This window comes from Notechis scutatus, chromosome 1 (assembly GCF_049901735.1).
Source record: "Notechis scutatus isolate UNSWTSFEM ecotype Mainland chromosome 1, rNotScu1.2, whole genome shotgun sequence".
Taxonomy (NCBI): Eukaryota; Metazoa; Chordata; class Lepidosauria; order Squamata; family Elapidae; genus Notechis; species Notechis scutatus.
Window position 1 is genome coordinate 46288763 of NC_142009.1, and position 22173 is coordinate 46310935.

A 22173-nucleotide genomic window follows, 5' to 3' on the forward strand; every position below is an offset into this window, starting at 1 on the left:
GTAAACATCCTACAAGCTGACTTAAGATAGCCAGATGTTAAGTTGCACTTCTTCAGATAATAGATGGGAGGTAATAATAAGAATTGCTGATATTCTATTAGACGTGTGGAGCTTGTATATACCACACTTTGATATGTGTAGACAACTGAAAATATGACAATTTCTCTGCTGCATGAAGTAGCATAGCTTAATGTCCACAGTATCATTGTTTACACATAATGGTGCTGTGGGGGGGGGGCGCCCGGGGCGGGGCTCCCGGGCCCCGGGCGGCGCCGCCGGAAAGGGGGGCCTCCGGAAGCTCCGGGGGCGGCGCGTGTGAGAGACTCCAATATGTACATTATTTCAAGCAAAACTCAAAAGAAGTACCTTCTAAAATAGTTTTGTGAATCATGTTTCCCTCACTTCCAAGAATAAAGGAAAGCTACTAGTTGCTTTTGTACTTAGAATCACAGGGTTGTATATCACTGCATAACTTATTCCATGTGGACATAGACCTATTAAAGACTATATATTGGCTGCAGTTGTAAATCCATCTGGTAGTAAGATAATTCATTCACATTGTTTCAGTTTATCAAGAAAGACACTGTAGTCTATCAAATGCCTGACAGAAATCTAAGTATGCTACCTCCACAGCATTCCATTGGTCCATTCATCTCGTCATATTGTCAAGGATGCAGTAATATTTCTTGGGCATAGCCTATTTTTAACAAACCCATGCTGGCTTCTGATAATAACCCTGTTAGTTTCTAAGTGTGTGCAAGCCCATTGCTTGATAATTTTTTTCCAAGGATTTCCCAGGTCTAATGTTTTCCCATCCTCTCTAGAAGTTGAGTGTATCTGCCCAGGTTAAATGAAACATGCTCCACTCGTTTTCTCAGCTTCTTGCCCACGCTACTGCAAAGCTTTCGCTTATTTCCTTCTCTCCTTGAATCTTTAAGTTGAAATGTAGGCACATTGGAATGAAGCTACAACATTTCAGTGAAGGTACTTCGTTTTAATGAAGCTAAACTAGCAGTAGACAGTTTCTGTGGGTCTGTAGTGGAGTGTAGGAATGAAGGAATGAAGCCTATCCTCTTTCCTTTAATCATTAAAGTATCTAAGCTAGGATGGCACAGTAAAAGGGAGAAAAAGAAAGACATGATTAGCATTAATGTCAAAGGAGAGAACCTGGGAAGAGGGTGTGAAGGCAGTAGTATGTGAAAACATCTGTAACGATGGAATAGTAAGGAAAAAACAACCCCTAAAAGAAAAAGGCAAGCATTGGGAGATTTGCTTACAGAAGGTTAGGTCTCCCAGAAAAACTTGCCTTCCTTAAATGGATAGGAAGAGCAAGAGGTAGGCGAGTGATCCACTAAGGCCTTTAATGACCACACTGAACTAAGCACTCTCCCAACTACTTAGCCAATCCATCTGGTCTAGACTAGCATTATTAAACTTGGCTTTAGGAATAGCCAGGTACAGCATGGAAAGAGGCTGATTAGGCTACCACGTAGAATTGCTCTGTGTTTTCCTATTGCCACCTAAAACAGAATTTTCCAATTTGATGCCCTTTAGACATATTGATTGCAAGTCTCATAATTAGCCATGACGAATAGAAATTATGGGCATTTTAATTCAACACATCTGGAAAATACCAGACTGAGAAAGGCTATTCTAGAGAGCTGATTTCTCAATCTGCAGTATTGTGGATTATATGGGGATTAAATTACTGAGTTTGGATGGTTATATTTTTGCTGCATCAGATAGAAGGCTAAGGCTGAAAACCTTTATCCCCTCCCCAAATGTTGAAATTAATATTTGGGAATGAATAATACTGTCATATTAAAAATTACAATTGATACAGTAGACCTGTCAACATTTGTGACAAGAACTCAGACCTTTTCTCCGTACTCTGCATAGCTTCTTAGTTAAAATAAACCTCCAGAATGTTGTAAAACCTGAAAAACCTACTTCAGCAAAGATAATTGTGGTCTTGACAAATAGGCTTGTCATGCTATAAATAGTGACAGATCTAATATATCAATATTAACTCTTAAAAGATCTAATGAAGCTTTCAGGGTTGTTTTTTGGCTTGTTTTTAAATTTATTCCAGGTGCAAGGTTATGAAGAGCTCAAATCTTCAGAAAAGACTTGTGCTGGTGGCTAAGACAGGATTTTGGATCCTCTGCTAATGCCCAGATCTCATTTTTACTGCCGTCCAGAAGAACAGAAAGCATTCTGTCTATGGGAATCAATGTATGGCTTTTTAAATACATTTTTCAGGGGAAGTAAATTAAACATTTCTATTGCCTCAACTTTCTTTTTAAAACTACTTTGCTTGTAACAAAATGTAAAGTTAGACCAACAATTTACTTGAGAGACAAACTGTTTTCCAGATGGTTCAGTATCAACACCTGTTGCTTACAGACAAATGGAAGGATTTAGTTAAATCCCAAATATGAGGGCTCAGAATGAGAACTAGACATTTCTCTCTCTCTCTCTCTCTCTCTCTCTCTCTCTCTCAGAACTATTTTTACCTTCTTAAGTTATAAATGAGTATAAATTGATCAGTTATTCATGGTTCATTGATCCCATCTTTCCATTAAAAAGACTGTTCAATACAGATTAAATCTAAAGAAATCCCCGTCAGTTGCAGAAAAGAATGGAAACTTTTCCATTCACATGTCTGGGAGAGTCCATTGAAAACTTTACCTGACAAAAGGCCTGCCAGATAAGAAACATCTTTGTATAACATATAGTAGGACAACATGAAAGAGCTAGGCATTAACAGAGGATCCAAAATCTGCATCAGTCATAGAGCAGTAGATCCCTCTCTGACATTTCATCAAACACATCTTATGTGAGATAGCTATGGGATGGTGAAGACAGCCTTTGTAAAATGTTGAATTGACAGGAAGACTCCAAGAGGAAATGGTTCTCATCTTCAACTATTTGGGGATCTATACTTTTAATTATTGGCTTTTTTTTTTGCTATCTCATGCTGGAAAAAAAGGCCAAATGGACTTGATCAAAGGTCCATTTAGTCCAGCCTCCTATTCCTTTATTCTAGGGGTGTCAAACTCATGTTGTCATGGCAGCATCATGTGATGTATTGGAACTCCTCCCCCCCCCCTTCGTTAAACTGAGGGTGGCCAGCACATGATGCTGGGAGTTTGATAGCTCTGCTTTATTTAGCAGCAGGAAAAGAAAAAGAATTGGGAAGAAAGTCAAGCTTCCCTCTAAATTGTTGGCATTTGGGGCATTATATTGTCTCTGTTTAATATAACATCATTCCAATTATTCTAGATCAGAATCTAATAATTTGCCATTCTTTTAAAGTATTGAGAAGGCCTTTGTTGAGACACTTTCCATTCCCTCAACCACAATATGGGGGAATTTCAACCTTAAGGCTAAATTCAGTGGCAACATGGGGATATACAGAACCCGGTGAGGAATTTCACTAGTGTTGTCAAAATGAAATTCTTCAGATGTTTTGCCCAAGCAGGAACTTCCATATTTGCTTGAGGCAATCTTTGGGGGCAAATATAACATGTTACAAATTATCTGGCTCTCTGTGCTTTGCGGCTCAGGTTCGGTTAAATGACCTGCCATTTCTGAACGTCCAAACAAAATGTGTAGAATTATTGGCATAGAGATAACATATTTCAGTCTTTCGCTGTGATGTATGTTAAACCTTCTAAGCCAGTCTTGAAGAGATGCACTTTTACTCCACTACTGACATATGGTCTTCATCGCTTCCCTCTGTCCTCCTCCCCTTTTTCTTGCTTACAGAAAGAGAAACTCCCCTGTTCGTGCTAAGGCTCCACTGAAGCAGCTTAAAATAAACAAGCTCAAGATAATGCAGCCTTTCTTCCCAGCCAGAAATGCTGGTTTCCTGCTTAAATGCATACCTTTGATGATGGTTCACTGGCAGAATTTGCCTGAGGTAAGAGAAACATAATTATGCAATTTTCAACTCCAGTGTTCCCCACCCCCTCCATATTTCTCCTTTTAAAAGACAGATGAAACCCACAGTTCTGCCTTCTCATGTTTGCTTGGTTTAGGCATTAAGTCTGACTGAGTGGTTTAATCTCACAAATCTTTTTATTGAAAAACAGCACACTAGACATGCAAACGTTCAAATAAAACCAGCAAATATAAACGTTCATTTGATATGGACAAAGAAGAAAGTAAACATTTTTATATAAATTTATTACGTGCGAGACTCACATTTACATCACTTAATTTCTTGCTTTCCAAATTTTTACACATTAAAAATGTCAGTGAAGTTAATGAAAAGGTGGCACTTGCCAGCAAAATAATTCCATTGCTAAGAATTGCTGGTGGCTATTGTGAGGCAAATAGTGAATGTTCTTACCCTTCTTTTTGTCCTTTGAAAAAGGCTGTGGGAACAGGAGCTGCTTTACTCCTGTGCTGGTGCACAATTGCTAATTGGACACCGTTCAAAGCATGTACCAAGCATTTCTGTTCAGTCAGCAAATGCACACTGTTAAGATTCTGCCTGTCTTAGTTCCACTAATTTACTGTTATTTGTATGGATGGACATTCTCTTCCTATTAGACTCTCTGCTATACTGGTTGGCAGTGGTTTGACAGTGCTGATCAGCAAACTGATCAATACATCATGTTCATTTCACAAATATTATCTCTGACTTTAATTGAAAATTTTCAAGGCACCAGATAAAAACAATGTGCCCAAAGAGACACAGGTAGTCCTCAATTTATAATCTTTCATTTAACAACCTTTTGAAGGTATGATGGCACTGAAAAAGAAACCTATGACTAGCTGTCGCACTTACAATCATGACAGCATTCCGGCAGTGATGTGATCAAAATTTGGGCGCAACCATATGTATTTATGGCATGTGCTGCATCCTGCAGTCACATGATCACCATTTAAGGTGTTTCCAGGGAGCTTCTGACAAGTAGAGTCAATGGAGGAAGCTGGATTTTTGTAATGATCACTTGATTGGTTTAACAACCATCTGATTCACTTAACAACTGTAGCAAAAATGATAGTAAAATTGGGCGAGTCACACTTAGTGACTGCATCATTAAATGATGCAAGTTCTGGTCCCAATTGTGGTTATAAGTCAACCAAACTTTAAAAGCTTAAAGTGGAGAAAAGGCATGGGCACCCATGAAAATCCTGTTTCCACCCTCCACCCCCATACTTACAAACACATAATATTCTGAATGCTAAACTGGATTTTAGAATATTTCTTATTCTCTATGGAAAGAACACACATACCCTGCTAACATTAGCTCTTTTCTTCTTTAGGGATAAACATCCAAAAATGTTCTACTACTACTACATACCTTTTCCATTGCTTCTTATCCTCCCGTTGCCCAATAACACCAGAAAGAGGCAATTGACAATCTAGATACCATACTCCCCAACCCATTGAACATTTTACAGATTGGACAAATAAAAAAAATCATTTGGTTTATTAATTTACATATCAACTTTAAAGGCGACTTTATTTGTGACACTATTCCAATCTTGAAGAGGAAACTCAAAATCTTAAGAGGTTTTTTAACCCATAAAATTTAATTTACACCTACTCTAAGTCAGAAAAATGCAGATAACATGTAGTCTAGCCATGTTTACAGGCAATAAATCACACTTATTTTAAGGGAACTTAATTCTCCACCCCAATCTCCAAAGATTAAGACTGAAGCCATCTTCTGTGAACTATAACCAACATAATACTGAGAAGAGAATTTTCACTTCTCCCCCTCCTCAAGCACTAACTTAGGACAATCTTTGAATCCATTTGCTTTGGAGAACTTCTCACTCTTTTTGACCATGTGTTGGACATACACAAGAGCCCTGTAGGGGACTTCCGGTTTGAGCTTCTTCGGTGACAGACCGAAGCCTCGTCTCTCCAAGGCTTTGATCCATGCTCGCCGCTGGAGCACCCCGAGCTGGCTGGTTTCAGGGCTAAGCCACCCCATAGAGGTGGTGAAGAGGGGGGGAGACTGCCTGCAGGGTTGAGGAGAGTCGCATTTCTCCTCCCCAGCTGGCCATTTCCCAAAGGCGGTTGTAGCGGTGGTCAGAAATGGCCACCACAAAGAAGAATTTGACCAGAAAAGAATGTGCAGGAGGAAGATAAGAAGAGAAAGTTTTGGTTGACCAGGTCAAACAGCAAAAGCAACAAATAAGGTACTCTGGAATTTAAACTTAACAACATTGTTCCCAAAGAAGATTTTGAAGCTGCGAAGGAGAGAGAGAAGGGAAAGGATTAGGTTTTTTTTCTTCCCTTCCTTATACTGACAGCTAAGAGACTTAAGCAAGAAACTGAAAAAAAATCCACTTTGACATTAATAGGCATCTAAGCTGAAAATAAAAGTCAAAGGGATAATAAAGATTTCTGGACATTTAAAAGTTTTTAAAAGCTGAGAGGAGAAAAAAAAAGAATAGAAGGGCAGGATCTGGAAAAATGGAGGAGACTGCCTGGAATTAAGGAATGGAACTGTAATTAAAAGGAATTTACAGTGAAATTTTAACAAGATTCCTCAAAGATACATTTTAATGGAAACTTGGTAACAAAATAATAGAACCCCAGGAAGAGAAAGTGGAAAAAAAGAAGCAAGTAGAAACAGCCTTGGATTATTTGGATTACTTGGTGATTTTTGGTTTTTGCATCTAGATGACTAAAATTAACTGGGTGGTTGTTTAAAAGTTTTTAAAATGGTATCACTCTTAGAAGAACTGAAAACGGAACTTAAAAAATGGAAAGAAGACGCACAAGAAGGGAGAAGTTCTTTTGGCTTCGTGTTTCAATTCTTAGAAATGGAGATCTGGAACTATGAGAAGCAACAAGAAACGCTTGCAGAACAAGAAGATTGGGACAAAGAAGAAGCCATCTTTAATGATCAAATAATTTTAAGTGGGGGAAAAAGAAAAGGGGGAAAGAGAGGTGAAAGGTTTAAGACTAGAAAAAACAACCAAAAAGAAGAAGAACAATTTGAAAGATAAGTATAATAATAGAAAGCAACAGAAGAGGGTATTACAGATGAGAGAGTTAGAAGTAGAGAGACGAGGGGGTAAAAAGGGGAGGGAGAAGAAGAGGGGGAAGAAGGCAAGGAAAAGAAGTTGTAAAAGACAGAAACAAGAAATGGAGAAACAGGGAAAAGATATAAGGATAGTGACCATAAGTTTGTTTAGAGATAATGGGTGAAAATTTAATTGTAAAAGGGATTCTGCAAAGGTACATAAGATAGCATTGTTATATTACAAATAGAAATAACTTTAGAAAATATGATGATGGATAAAATATTTATTGTAATGCAGTGGGATGTTTGTTAATAAATAAATGAATTAAAATGATTGAGAGATTTAAAAGGGAACATTTTTAATTATTAGTAATGATTTATAAAAATATAAGTGAAAAATATGGGAAAAAAGAATTAACTATGGAAAGTTTATAAGTGTTCCCAAGGAAGTATGATATTCAATTGAAAAGAAATGTTAAAGATGTGAAGATTTTAATGCATATTAATGATAGAATTGAATTGGAATGGAATGTGTTTTATTTACACACACACACACACACACACACACACACACACACACATTATATATATATATATATATATATATATATATATATATATATATATATAATGGATCTTTGGTTATTCAGGTTTTTTCCCGCGTAAGATTGGAACTATCTAGGCAACGTTTCGATGAAGTCTCATTCATCATCTTCAGGCTTGTGTCTTCTTCTCTGTGCTTCTCAGAGTGACTCCTTTTTAAGAATATATATTTAAGAATATATTCTTTTTAAGAATATAGTGTCTATTTTAAGAATGTACCAAGCAGAATTCGATTGGAAGTTATATATTATATTGAATGCTATAATGTTAAAGCTATACATTGAAGCTTAAATAAGAGCTTGAATGGATAAAATTAAAGGATATAAAGGTGTCATACTCTAATTGATAACTACAGGGAAAAATTTGCTTAATAAGAAAAGATAATGTGAAATTGTAACAAGACAGACAAAAGTATAAATATAATCATTTGAATTGAGATAATTAAAACAAAGTTGAGAAAATTAAAAGAGGGGAAAAATTATGTAGAAAATATAAAATGGTAATAAGATGTGGAATAGAATATAAAAATGAGCATGAAATTGAGTTTTGTGTCTGTATGAAGAAGTGATAACCTGGGACCATGCTATTTTCAAAAAAGATGTTTTATTTGTATTTTGTTTTGTGAAAACCCAAATAAAATTTTCAAAAAAGAAAAAAAAAGAAAGAGCCCTGTAGGCACAAAATCTATTTTCCCAATTGTCAATTCTGCTGGCAGGTAGACACAGATGGACAAAAACAATAGCACATCACTAAGAGTTTTACTTTGCAGGGTCTAAAATGGTGAAATTAGCTAAGTGCCAAATTGCCCTCAAACTATAGCTGAAAATCCATACTTCATATCCACTCTCCAAATTAATAACATCTTATATCATTATCTAGTCATTGATATACTGATAGAATAGAAATAGAAATGGTCACCACTGTCTTTATTCATCTCCCCAGAGGAAATTTCCCCACAGTAAAGAGAAACATTAGCTAAGAATTAGCCAAGAATTAGACAAAGACTTAAGAATAATTAAATAGGCATTGTAGAAAATAGTGCAGGCTGACCAAAGATTTAGTGGTTTACATGTAGTATCAATATTGTTCTTACTGTAGCTTTTATCTCTGCATATGGAGAGTGATTTTTGAATTGCCTGGAAGAAAAATGAAAATGAACAGTTTCAACTTGTGCCATGAAAAAATTCATCTGCTTGTTAAGAATATTATATACTTTGCTGCACTTCAAAGTGCCTACTAAGATCAAGACAGGAAAATATTTGAAATGTGGCTTTGGCTCTTAATGGGTATAAGAAAATCAACAATTTACAGTATCTCATTTGTTGATCTGTTGACTTTCTGATCAAACCTGTAGCCAGGACCTTTCTCCGATGTACACTGTGTGTTCCTGGTCGTGCACAGTATAATTTGATTTATCCCCACCGATGATTTATTAAGAAAATAAACACATTAGGCACAATGTGGCATATGGGACACAGCAATAATCAGAGAAGTGTCTGTGTTTGCTCATGACCTTGTCTTGCTCAATTTGTACCCTATGCAATTTGTCTGCATGAATCCCAAATTCCACATTTAATCAATTAACAGAAAGGATTCATATCTGCCTGGGAAACAAATGATGTCTAGTATAAAAATATAAGAACAACAATCAAAGCTGCATTCTTAAATTCAATTACTAAAGAGAAAGCCCTACAGAACAAAGGGAAACTTATTTCTGTGTAAATGAAGCATCAAAAAGAAGATATTTTGCATAATAAAAAATGTGTCCACTTTCTGAACTGGACCTCTAGAGGTACCTTTATTCTGAAAGTACAAGTGATGGGGAGACAATGTTCCCACTGATCCCTGTCCATCTTAGTACCTGGATATAAGGACAGAAGCCGGATGAGGATAAAATGTGAGAAGGAAAAGATGGCAGTGCAGGGTGTAAGATTTGCTTTGAAAAGGTCTGCAGGAAGTAACCAGGAAAGCTGTGAATATTCAGGAGAGGTCTGTACATAGTTAGCATCCTTGTCTGAAGGCTTCTGAGTGGAAATGAAATATATGAAACTTCCTGCAGACATTAGGAACGGAACAGGATACTGAACACATTTTAGCAAGAAATGTTCAACAGGAATTCTAGTATCAAAGTTCCAATTCCAATTTCTGGAAAGGAAAAACACCTCAAGATCTGCCTCTCCATTATTTCTGCCTACCCTTAGTTTTTCCTGCCTCAAGGTAATTAGACTGTAGATCCAATGGAAACAGTATTCAGGATCTATAAAACTTCCAAAGGCAGAGAGAGAGAGAGAGAGAGAGAGAGAGAGAGAGAGAGAGAGAGAGAGAGAGAGAGAGAGAGAGTATGCATATATACATATATACCGTGAACCTGTAACATATATCGTGTTTCTCAGAAAATAAGTCCGGGCCTTATTTTCTTTTGACCCCCAAAAAAGCAGCTAGGCCGCCTTTTCGGGGGTGACTTAATTTCTCCCCCCCACCCGCACTCTCACCTAGACCACCCCATGGGCAGCCATGCCTTGCCACCAGCCTTTCCTAATGGCTGATCATGGCAGACCGCGGAGGGCTCCCTACCCCTGTCAAGTGCCTTTGTTGCAGATCTGGGTATGGTGCTGGTTGCAGGCCGGGTCAGCAGGTGGGAGGCGGCGGGGTGGATGTCGGCCTTGGCAGTAGTGGGACACTTTACATCACGAGAACTTCGGCATCCGCTGCTGCTGCTTCCTCCGCTGCTGTCACTTTCCCTTCTGCCCATGCAACTGCCATGTTTGGACTGCTGCACATTCCTCCACCGGCCGCATTTCAGCCACTTCTCAGGTGGGGAAGCCACCTCAGTAGCTTCCATGGTTCCCGCTGGTGCTGGCGCCTCTCTCGCCAGCGCCACCTCCAACAACAGTGGCAGCAGCGACGGAACAGACCCCGCTGCTGATGAGAACTATCTGCCCTCCTGCAGGGGCATCACTTGACAGCGGTTGCGTCAACAATGTTCTGCAAGTCAGTGAGTCTTTTGGGGTTCGGTGGGTATAAGCAGTGGTGGGAGGGTGATGCCATCGTTTCTCTCCCCCCACACCTCACTTTGCTTCCCATCCCAGAGCTTCGGGTCATGGTCTTGTCCCCTGTATGGTCGACACTCTCCTTTTGCTCCAGTGACCCAACCACCCCCCCATGGACCTTTTCCCGCTCTTTAAGTTTTCTTTACTCTCATTCCCTCCATCAGTTCCCTAAGAATACAGACTGGCCGGGCAGCTTCCTCCCCACCCCTCCCGGTAGTTTTAAAAAGGGAACCATCTATCCATTTTGCCCTTCGAGCAGAGGCAAACCTTCCACTCCAAACAGAAGAGAAAGGGAATCATCCTACAGATCCTTAGCACCAAGCTTCCCAGAGGATTCTCCCAAAGGATCTACCCCAAAGGAGAATTCACCCCCTTAAATGCACTCCCCTCCTTTGGGGTGAATCCTCTGGTGAATCCTCCTTTGAGGTTAATCCTTTGGGAGAATCCTTTGGTGAATCCTCCTTTGGGATGAATCCTTTGAGAGAATCCTCTGGGAAGCTTGGTGCTAAGGGTCTGTAGGATGATTCCCTTTCTCTGTTTGGATTGGAAGGTTTGCCTCTGCTCCAAGGGCAAAATGGATAGATGGTTCCCTTTTTAAAACTACCGGGAGGGGTGGGGAGGAAGCTTCCTGGCCAGTCTGTATTCTTAGGGAACTGATGGAGGGAATGAGAGTCAAGAAAACTTAAAGAGCGGGAAAAGGTCCATGGGGTGGTGGTTGAGTCACTGAGCAAAAGGAGAGTGTCGACACCATACAGGGGACAAGACCATGACCCGAAGCTCTGGGACAGGAAGCAAAGTGAGGTGTGGGTGGAGAGAAATGATGGCATCACCCTCCCGCCGCTGTTTCCACCCACCAAAGCCTGAAAGACTCACCAACTTGCAGGACGTTGTCGACGCAGCCGCCATCAAGCAAAGTAATGCCCCTGCGGGAGGGCAGGCACTTCTCGTCGGCAGCGGGGTCTGTCCCACCACTGCTGCCACTGTTGTTGGAGACGGCACTGGTGAGAGAGGCGCCAGCGCTGGTGGGAACCATGGAAGCTACAGAGGTGGCTCCCTCGCTTTGCAAGAAGCGGCTCCTGTATGGTCGACACTCTCCTTTTGCTCCAGTGACCCAACCACCCCCCATGGACCTTTTCCGCTCTTTAAGTTTTCTTTACTCTCATTCCCTCCATCAGTTCCCTAAGAATACAGACTGGCCGGGCAGCTTCCTCCCCACCCCTCCCAGTAGTTTTAAAAGGGAACCATCTATCCATTTTGCCCTTCGAGCAGAGGCAAACCTTCCACTCAAACAGAAGAGAAAGGGAATCATCCTACAGATCCTTAGCACCAAGCTTCCCAGAGGATTCTCCTGGAGAATTCACCCCCTTAAATGCACTCCCCTCCTTTGGGGTGAATCCTCTGGTGAATCCTCCTTTGAGGTTAATCCTTTGGGAGAATCCTTTGGTGAATCCTCCTTTGGGATGAATCCTTTGAGAGAATCCTCTGGGAAGCTTGGTGCTAAGGGTCTGTAGGATGATTCCCTTTCTCTTCTGTTTGGATTGGAAGGTTTGCCTCTGCTCCAAGGGCAAAATGGATAGATGGTTACCTTTTTAAAACTACCAGGAGGGGTGGGGAGGAAGCTTCCTGGCCAGTCTGTATTCTTAGGGAACTGATGGAGGGAATGAGAGTCAAGAAAACTTAAAGAGCGGGAAAAGGTCCATGGGGTGGTGGTTGAGTCACTGGAGCAAAAGGAGAGTGTCGACCATACAGGGGACAAGACCATGACCCGAAGCTCTGGGACAGGAAGCAAAGTGAGGTGTGGGTGGAGAGAAATGATGGCATCACCCTCCCGCCGCTGTTTCCACCCACCAAAGCCTGAAAGACTCACCAACTTGCAGGACGTTGTCGACGCAGCCGCCATCAAGCAAAGTAATGCCCCTGCGGGAAGGCAGGCACTTCTCGTCGGCAGCGGGGTCTGTCCCACCACTGCTGCCACTGTTGTTGGAGACGGCACTGGTGAGAGAGGCGCCAGCGCTGGTGGGAACCGTGGAAGCTACAGAGGTGGCTCCCTCGCTCAAGAAGCGGCTGAAACACTGCTGGTGGAGGAATGCACAGCACTCCAAATGCAGCAGTGGCATGGGCAGAAGGGAAAGCAATGCTGGCAGAGGAAGCAGCAGCGGCAGGCACCAAAGGCCTCATGATACAAAGTGCCCTGCCACTGCTGAGGCCGACATCCATGCTGCTGCCACCCCACCGCTGACCCGGCCTGCAACCAGGACCATACCGGGATCTGCAGCAAAGGCGCTTGGCGGGGGTAGGGAGCCCTCCATGCTCCACCATGATTGGCTGTTAGGAGCGGCTGGTGGCGAGGTGTGGCTGCCCGTGGGGCACTCCTAATGGCAAGTTCCCCCCACCCTCCTCCCTCTTTTGCATGTTTTAAAATGGGGGGGGAGAGGCTTAATTTCACCTTATGCATAGAAAACATGCTGGGACTTCCTATTTGGGGGGGGGCGTATTGTTGGAGAAACATGGTAGAAGGTCAACACAACTTGTTAATATATCTTGTCCCATAATCATCTTGACATTTGAATTATTCTTGTTGTGATAATCTAGGGTTGGGGAAAATGCTGGTAGGAAACCCAGACAAGGTTTCTATTTTTCCAGATACACAGGATTTCTCATAGAAGGGGATAGTTGGAACCAGTTAAATACCAGTTAAAAGTTAATATCATTGGAGTTGAACTCAGAGCAAGCAAGAATAAAAATGGTTAGCAAGTAACAAATGCAGCAAAAAAAATTGCTTAGCAAATCCAGTAGTCATGGGCTGCTAAAAAAGATAGACATTCCAGGGGGATTCATGATCACCAGGAAGGAATCTCTATGGAAGGCAAAGAAATCATAAAGTATGGAATCTATCTATAATGTTCTGATTTACAAAGAAGGGGAACCAGAAATACCAAAAGAAGATCAAACTTGTAGCAAGTGGTTGCCAATGAAATTTAATTAAACCCTTTGATTAACTTTTTTGGGAATTTAGCAGCAGCTATATTTGAGCGGGAATAAAATTGCTGCAGGCTAAGAGATAATTGGTAGAGCAATTAGGCCACAAAGGAATTTGAAGACAGAAGCCTGAAGACAAGATACCTTGTATACATTGTATGCCTTAATTGAATGTTGCTTGAATAATTATCTAACTAAATGACTCACTCAGGCAATTTAATACCTTTGTATTTTTGATAATGCTATCAGTAAATCAGAACTGCCCAGTCACTGGGAGTTGGGCAGTATATGAAACAAGCAAATAAACATTTGCTTTACAGGAAGATCATTGAGTTCTGTATCTTGTCTGATCAATCCTAAAAATTCACGATTGGTCATATACATTTATAAAATGTAAATATTTTCTACTCAGATTTCAGGAGGGAGCTAAGATTATGAGACTATCCAAGTTTACGAGGCTTTTAATCTGGTTCTACTATCTTAGAGTATGGCAAAGAGGAGGAATACATTGAAATAGATATAAAAGTTAAGATTCTTTTGTAGGTGTCCTTGAAGTTGCTTATAGGAAACCTGACTGGGGAACATAAGATAATGTGACTTGTAAAAAGCAAGGAAACTAGGCATCTGTTTAACAAATATTGTAATAAATATGCTATGAGGCACTTGGAATCGTTGCAAGATGTCTGCTCCTGATATTCAGCACTTTTTAGTACCCCATCTTTAAATATGGAGATGTACTTTTATTTTGTGCAAAATGTCTATTGTTATCATTTGTACATTTGTCCAAAGCTATTACTGCTGCTCTTTCTTTCTTTCTTTCTTTCTTTCTTTCTTTCTTTCTTTCTTTCTTTCTTTCTTTCTTTCTTTCTTTCTTTCTTTCTTTCTTTCTTTCTTTCTTTCTTTCTTTCTTTCCTTCCTTCTTCCTTCCTTCCTTCCTTCCTTCCTTCCTTCCTTCCTTCCTTCCTTCCTTCCTTCCTTCCTTCCTTTTCTTCTTCTTTCAGTTCAACCTCATCACCAATCATAAGCCCTTACTGGGCATCCTCACCAGCGACAAACCCACACTGAACATCCTGTCCCCCAGGATGTTGAGATGGACAGTATTCTTGGCAGCATACAGGTACACATGAACCCACCGGCCAGGGTTATTGCCCACGGCGATGCCCTCAGTTGTTGCCCCCTTCCAGACACCACCGAAGACCCAGCGCCATCCACGACAGTGCTACTAATAGAGAACATATGGCCTGAGATGATGATGACCTCAGAGAGGGTGAGGCTCACCGCTCATGACAAAACCATGGCACGGATTTCAAACTGGGTGTGGAGGGGATGGCTGGAGGCAACACAGGGGGAGGAATATGAACCATACCAAAGTAGGCAAGCCAAACTGTCAATACTGAAGGGTTGTCTACTATGGGGGGACCGGGTAGTCATCCCCCCCATTAAGGAATAAAATGTTAGAAACACTTCACGAGGGCCACCCCGGAATAGTCCAGAGGAAAGTCCTAGCCAGAAGCTACGTATGATGGCCGGGGATGGACAAGGAGATAGAAACCTGGGTCACCACTTGTATATCTTGCCAAGAATCCAGGCCAGCACCCCCGGCTGCGAACCCAGAAAATGGGAAGCACCCACCACACCATGGGCCCGAATACATGTCGACTTTGCGGGGCCTTGCCAAGGACAGACATTCCTGATAGTCGTTGACGCTTATTCAAAGTGGCTGGAAGTAAACCTAATGCAATCCACCACATCAGAGTTAACAATAAAGGCACTCAGGCGCCTATTCGCCACCTGTGGACTACCAGATGTCCACGTCTCAGACAACGGCCCGCAGTTCATCTCGAAACCGTTCGAGGCCTTCCTAGCCAGACTGGGGATCAGGCACGCTCTATCAGTCCCTGCCCACCTGGCCATGAATGGTCAAGCAGAGATAATGGTCTGGTCCACTAAGGAAATGCTACAGCGTATGGGCTGAGAGAACTGGCAGGAGAGGATCGACAAAATGCTCCTCGCCCAGCACATCACACCCTACACTACAACACACCGCAGCCCTTCAGTACTATTAATGGGTCAGTGGCTGTGGACTGTACTAGACCAGGTCCATCCCAACTACAGCACAGAAGCACCCCCAGACTCCACAGGGAAATGCAAACAATTCACAATAGGGGACCCAGTCTACGCACACAGTTACACCGGGGGACCAATGTGGGTGCCAGCGAGGGTCATCGAAAACACAGGGCCTACAGAGTAGGAAGGGAAGCTATGGGAATGACACATCGATCAACTACAGGGCTGGGTCCCGAGCACAGACAACCAGCCAATCACCCAACACACAACAACTGAACAACACAGGCCACAAACAACAACCCAGCAGGCACAAACCCCCAAACAACAACAGAAACACTTATCTTGCGAAGAGGAAGTCCCGCGGGGTCCTTCTGAAGCGTCAGGCTCGACGGTCCCTGCTGCGCCAGTAACAAGCTTCAAGATGATTCCACTGGCGCAGACTAGAGCAGCAGCAGATCCGTCCGCTCAGGCCACTGCCCCAGGAACAAGTGAGGTGTGCAGCTCCAGTCACACCCATCGAAGCCCCACCTACTTACGCGATTACATATGGTAGGAGGGCACTGATTGGAGAAACACTAACTAGGAAGGGAGGGGTGTTGTATATGACCAAATATGGCCAAGGAGTGGAGTCAGCTAATAGACTCCACTCATTGGCCCAGCTGCTGGCAGGAAAAATGAAGTCTCGTCAGTGGCTGAAGCTTTGGACAGCACCGGCTATAAAAGCCGGCCCCTGCTGTGGCTGAGCGGCTTTTTCTGAGACATCCTGCCTCTCATTCACCATGCGGACTCATTGAACAAGAACATGCTTTTTCCATTAGGTTAGAGAGAGAGACTTTTGGAAGAAAGAGCATTGGTGTTTTATAAATCTTGCTAGGCAGAACAGAAAGAATCATGACAGATAGCTAATTTCACTTTATCGTAAAACTACATTAACAGAATCTTGGAAGTCTGAAAGTACCATGGTTCTCACAAAATAAGGCCGGGCCTTATTTTTTTTTGAATCCCGAAAAAACGGCTAGGACGTCTTTTCGGGGTTGAATTAATTTCTTCCCCCCTGCGCACCAGCGCCGTCTCCAACAACAGTGTTTGAGTCGTTCCAGCTTTTCCCCTGTCCCTGTAACAACAGGGGGAAAAAAGATTTTGAGGTACCTGGGAGCACTGTGCGCTGTGTTTTGGTTTAATCCTGAGTGGCTGGGTGGGCGTGAGAAGAGCCGAGCGAGTGTCTCTGCTGCTGCTACCCTTGGTGCTCCAGCCTCGGTTTCTGCAAGTTTGCAAAAGTCCCGGTGCGCAGCCCGATCCTGCATTCCAAGCGCCCAGGCCAAGCTGCAGCTGTCCCTCTCTTGCCAGTGCCATCTCCAATAACAGCGGCAGCAGCGGCGGGAACCATGGAAGTTACCGAGGCGGCTCCCCCACCCGAGAAGCGGCTGAAGCCCTTCCTTGGTTTTCACTGCTGCTACCACTGTTATTTTGTTCATACAATATTTGTTAGCCAATTAGAGTGAAAAGCTGGTGTGGGGTCAAGACTGTCAGACTGTCTCAAGCAGATGCCAGATCTGTTAACAATCAGGAATTGCTCAATGTCAAGACTAAAAAGCATGTCAAAAAGTCCTCAACTGTGGGAAATATGGAGAAGAGCAGCACTAGGGCTATGGTGGATATATTATAAAGAACTGGACTTTCAGGCTGATGACAACAATCTATGCTTGTTAGGTAGCTTTGTCCTTGTATGTAATGAATATTCTGGTGAATTACGTTGTATGTCTGAGAGCTTCATAACTAAGTTCCAGATAAAGAGCCTAGTCTAACTGAGCTGAGTGAAATACGGGTAGTCTTCATTTAGGGACTACAATAGGAACTGGCAACTGGGTTGTTAAATAAAATGGTTATCAAGAGAAACCACTACTGTGTTATCTTATTCAGCTTACTTTTGCTTTACAGACCTGCAAAAGTTGTATATCTAGTAATTGCTGCAACCCGACAGATGCAATACTAGATTATCTTCAAGAGCTTTGGTATGGCTCTGTATGAGTACACTCTCCCCCCCTTTTCCATCTTTAAAGAAGAAAGGAGGGAGTAGTTTTTTGCTAAAGCTGAGGCATTCTCAATGTAACATGTGAATATAATAATCTCATTCATTCATTTCCCTTGTTCATCATATTATTTGAGACAAATGCAATCAATACATTTGTAGCAAGCTACTTCTTATCAGAACAGATAAGACATAAATTTCTCGAGCATCTTTGAATTACATTAGACAAATCTAACTCTTTGCACACTCTCAGTTTAATTCTATAAAGTGAATTCCTTTTTACTAAGGAAATTCTAAAAAACAGGTCTCTATTCTTCTACCAGCTATAGGTTTGTGAATATCCTGTAAAATGCTTCCCTATTTGCACAGTTAAGGCAACTACTAACAAAAAAGATATTTTCCACCTTGCTTTCATAAGTTACCATAGACATGTGCCAGGTAGCTGCCAAAAAAACTAGCTAGCTTTTTCTTGTTCTGATTTAAGGGCTCCTGTGCTGATTTAATAGGGTGCATTTTCTAATAGCAACTATCTGTTCATTTCCTTCCCTCCCCCATTTACCTGTTACAGTTAGAGACTTGACATGTTAACATTGTCTCCCAAACAGCCAAGAAATCACAAATTGCATACAAAAATGCTGATTTGATGGAGCTCCTTTAATTCTGTAAAAGTACATTCTAGATAAAATGTTTCCCTGAAAATAAGACCCTGCTTTATATTTTTGCCACCAAAAAAGGGCACCTGGTCTTATTATTATTATTTTTGGGGGAGATGTCATCCACTGACTCACCTCATTTGATGCCCCCCCCACCTCCTTTGCAATGTCAGAGGCCTTCAGGAACTTCTTGGGCCAGCAAGACTTTCCTGAAGGCATCTGCAGCTGATAACAGAGCTCCAGATCGGTCTGGAGCTCTGTTATCGACTACAGAGGCTTTCAGTAAAGCCTTGACGCCTGCAGAAAAAAATGGGCCGAGGTGTGTGAGGCTGGCTGCAACTGTCCGAAGGTAAGTAGTAGGACAGCTCCGACCCCAATCCCCACCCTAGCTTAATTTTTACTGGTGTATCATGGAGAGGGTAAGGCCTTATTTTTACAGCTTATTTTGGGGGTAAGGTTTATATTGGGTGCATGTGTCCCAAATAAAACTAGGACTTACTTTCGGAGTAGGTTGTATTTTTGGGAAAACAAGGGTAAAAAGATGGAGACAGCGTTCTAAAGCTAAAACAGTTACATATTATGATGTGCATGCTATCCAGATTTAAATCTCTGTAGAGGAGTGTCCAAAGCACCCAGAACCACCTGCTCATGAAGGAGGACATTGCTGTAGCATCAAAGTAATGGAGGGCAGGAAGTGGCTATTAACAAGGATTTGGGGGGCAGAAGTGTGTGTTGCAGAAGAGGCTAACAGCCAGTAATCCACAATGAAGGGGATTCTACTCCAAATATGAGGTTTTCATTCTTGTTCTGTTTGGAAATATTTTTCTTAGGGATGTTGGTGGGTTAGGGTTAATTATGGCCTATGGGGTGCTTTATTTATACCATAAATGGGCCATGTTTTGTGTAACTTATTTTTAGGACCAAGGTTGAAGACAGAGAGATGCAAGATCCCAGCAGTGGTCAAAAAGAAAAGTTTAAAACTTTACCAAAATTGTTCTTAATCCTCAGAAGTTCAGGACTTTGCTGAGCACTCCTTTTATCTTGTGTTCTCAGTAACCCTCTGCCAAGTCCTGGCTTATAGTCTGAAATTCTGCTTATTGTAATTATTATTTGTTTCACTTACATGTTATGTAAGATGTTTTTAAGCATTAGTCAAGACAGAAACACAATTCTGACTGGAGCTTAAGGCATACTCTCTGGTTGGTATGGTTGGCTGCTGAAGGGCAATTTTAGCCTGCTTATGCTTTGAATGTTCACACATTTGATTATGTTTGGTAGGGAAAAATTACTGAACATTCTTCTGTCCTTCCTAGGGGAGTCCTTTGTCCTGCATTACATTATTTAATTAGGTAAAGACTACATGACGAAGAGTGTGGTGCTTTACATCATTTGACCTTTTATAGTCAGAAAAAGTCCTCCACTATCATTAAAAACCCATGTGTATTTCACAGGCCCAATGTATCATAACCCATCTGTCTAAATAGTCTCCCCCTTTACAAGCTTTGGCCTAATTTAGGCACCTTCTAAAGTTTCACTGTATTTCGACCAAAAGGATGACACAAGCTTACTACATAAACATAAAGGCAATCCACTTGCTCCCTTGCAATGAGCACACACTGTTGAAATAACTCTGCATTTCCCCTCATTTTTATAACATTTTGTGAATAAAACTTCATACTTTTTTCTCTACAGGATGGTCATGTTTTAGAAAAAACAGAGGTGAGATGTAAATTAGGCATGTGTAAATGAACTGAATTTAAAGCCCATACTGTATCCATGTTGTATATACAGATATGCACACACTTAAGACACACAAAACTTACGTTGTACCAAAAATATAATTTGTCTAAATTATTTTATGGTCCTGATATTCCAATTGGTAGAGAAGAGTAGGATAACATTTTGGATATTTCCATTTCCTCCCACAGGCCCTTGATCTCCTACATTAAATAGAAGAAACCAAACACAATTCACAAGGTTGCTGTTGTAAAGACTTCTGAGTAAAATGTTCAGGACCATTCATATTATACTTTGAATTGGGATTAAGTGCAATTACGCTGCAGCCAAGGGCTTTCCAGTGACATCTTTTATATTTTAAATTAATATTTACTGAATTGCCTTGTACATGTCCAGATATTCATTTTATTTATTTATTTATTTATTTATTTATTTATTTATTTATTTATTTATTTATTTATTTATTTATTTATTTATTTGATTTGCCAATTGTTTACAAGATAATAAGTATAAATGTATACATAGTTGTGAATACATGAAATGGTTACATATAAGAAAAATAAAAGAATAAGAGAAACAATAGGACAGGGACGGTAGGCACGTTGGTGCGCTTATGCACGCCCCTACAGACCTCTTAGGAAAGGGGTGAGGTCAATAGTAGACAGTCTAAGGTTAAAGTTTTTGGGGTTTGGGGAAGAAACTACAGAGTCGGGTAGAGTATTCCAGACATTGACCACTCTATTGCTGAAGTCATATTTCCTGCAATCAAGTTTGGTGCGGTTTACTTTGAGTTTGTATCTATTGTGTGCTCTTGTGTTGTTATGGTTGAAGCTGAAGTATTCATTGACAGGTAGGACATTGCAATGTATGATTTTGTATACCATGCTTAAGTCAGACCGAAGACGGCGTAATTCAAGGTTTTCTAGTTCTAGAATTTCAAGTCTGGTGGCATAAGGTATTCTACAGCGAGTAGAGGAGTGGAGAACTCTTCTTGTGAAATATTTCTGGACTTTCTCAATTGTGCTAATATCAGATACGTAGTGTGGGTTCCAGACTGATGAACTGTATTTGAGTATTGGTCTAGCAAATGTTTTGTATGCTCTGGTTAGTAGTGTGATATTACCAGAGAAAAAGCTACGTAGGATTAGGTTAACAACTCTTAATGCCTTTTTGGCTATGTAGTTGCAGTGGGCTCTAGCACTTAGATCATTAGAGGTGAGTATTCCAAGGTCCTTTACAGAGCTTGGGTCATCAACAAGATCTTGACTATTCAGCTTGTATTTTATTTTCTGATTTTTGCCAATATGTAAGACAGAGCATTTATTTGTTGAGATTTGAAGTTGCCATTTGTTTGACCATTCGGATACATAGTCAAGATCTTTTTGTAGGGTAGCAGTATTGTCTGTGGTATTGAACAGCTTTACATCATCAGCGAAGAGCATAATTGCTCTTAATATGATCACAGAGGTCGTTTATGTAGAGTATGAAGAGAGTTGGTCCTAGAACACTGCCTTGGGGAACACCACTATTGACAGGTACTGGATTTGATAGGACGCTCCGATTTTGACCATTTGTTGTCTGTTTGACAGGAATGCTTCTATCCAGTTATTCAGTTGTCCAGAGATACCATAGGATTTTATTTTTAGGAGTAGTTTCTGTGTACCACTGAATCAAAGGCTTTACAGAAGTCTATGTAGATTAGTCTATTGTTTTGCCCTGGTCGAGTTGTGTCGTCCATATGTTTTTGCAGTGTAAGAGTTGCAGATTACAGGATAGTTTTTTTCTGAAACCAAATTGTTTATTGGAGAGTAGGTTATTTGTCTCTAAGTGAAGGATGATGGATTGGTTAATAATTGATTCCATGACTTTACAGGTGACGCAGCATAAGGAGATTGGCCTGTAATTTTCAACTAGGCTTGGGTCTCCCTTTTTGAAGATGGGGATGACTGTGGCTTGTGACCATAGGTTAGGCAAGGAGCTGGTTCTGAAAGATTTTTCAAAGATTATGCTTAGAGGTTTGGCTAGGTTTGGCTATATTTTCTCAATGATTTCATAAT

The 22173-nt window shown here is 41.2% G+C and overlaps 1 long non-coding RNA gene across 1 annotated transcript in view; it reads right to left on the reverse strand.

Annotated features, from left to right (window-relative positions):
* LOC148132779 (uncharacterized) overlaps positions 1-22173 on the reverse strand; it is a 154909-nt gene that overhangs the window by 16782 nt on the left and 115954 nt on the right. The gene's annotated exons all lie outside the window — the stretch shown is intronic.